The following is a 1,317-nucleotide window of genomic DNA, read 5'->3' as shown; positions in this document are numbered from 1 at the left end:
AGGTGAAGATAAAGATGCTTATATGCAAGAATATTTTGCGAAGGAAGGCGTCTTACTCGAGAAACATAAGATAGANCAGATCATTCAATACATCCGGGAAAGTAATATAGACGGGTTATTCAACAAATATGTAGAGACTTTCTTCAAAGAAAAGCAAGAAGCCTCCGACTATCCGCAGGGTTGTTCAACAGGTGAAGATAAAGATGCTTATATGCAAGAATATTTTGCGAAGGAAGGCGTCTTACTCGAGAAACATAAGATAGAGTGTAATCCAGGGTATAGAGCCTTAGCGAAAATGATTCTCAATGCATTTTGGGGTAAATTTGGGCAGAGAGAGAACTTACCGCAAACTGAAATAATTGCGACAAGGCAAAGATTATTAGAAATGATAAATAACCCTGAACTGGTCATCACATGGTTGCTTCCTCTCAACGAAAAAATGATGTACGTGAATTTTGTATATGAAAATGAGGCGCTTCTACCGACACCCACAGCTAACGTTGTTATTGCGGCCTACACAACAGCACAGGCTCGTCTCAAACTGTACAGTTACTTAGAGAGACTTCAAGAGAGGGTTCTATATTGTGATACAGATTCCATTATATTTGTATCAAAAGACGGTGAGTGGGAACCAGAATGCGGTAAATTTCTCGGTGATTTGACAAATGAGCTAGAAGGTTACGGGGAGGTTAATTAGATCAAGTCTTTTGTATCAGGGGGCCCCAAATTCTATGCGTACCTTGTTCAAACAAATAATAATGAGACAAAAGAAGTGTGTAAAGTTAAAGGTATCACATTAAACTTCAATAACAATCAACATATCAATTATCAAGCTGTCAGAGAAATGGTGACACGCGAAAGGGAGGGTCCAATAGTCTTGTCATACGATGCTATCAGACGCACAGAATTTCATCAGGTAGTAACAAAGAAAGAGGTAAAAATGACTTCTGTTTGTAGCACTAAAAGGCAATGTAGAAATGTATATAGGACCGTGCCATATGGGTATGTACCAAACGAATGACGAATAATAACAAATGAAATGCGATGATTTTTCCCGAGGTATATAATCGTGGCGTCAGCATTTTTTATTCAATTTTCCACTTCCACGATATTCGTATTTTCGTCTCGTCTCAGTTTTAGTTGTATTTGCGCCTGAGCAACACCTCATTATGGATATTGTCGTGGATATACAGGGTTATAAAGGACACTATAACCACTTTATAGCAAAGGAAATTGCAGTAGTTGCGCTAAAAGGTGATTTGTCTTGGCACTGGCTTCTCAAATCATGTGAACCGTTGAAAATTCCCCATAAATACA

Source organism: Diachasma alloeum, unplaced genomic scaffold, assembly GCF_001412515.2.
Source record: "Diachasma alloeum isolate Michigan unplaced genomic scaffold, Dall2.0 Dall_scaffold_00764, whole genome shotgun sequence".
Taxonomy (NCBI): Eukaryota; Metazoa; Arthropoda; class Insecta; order Hymenoptera; family Braconidae; genus Diachasma; species Diachasma alloeum.
This window is presented reverse-complemented; position numbering follows the sequence as displayed.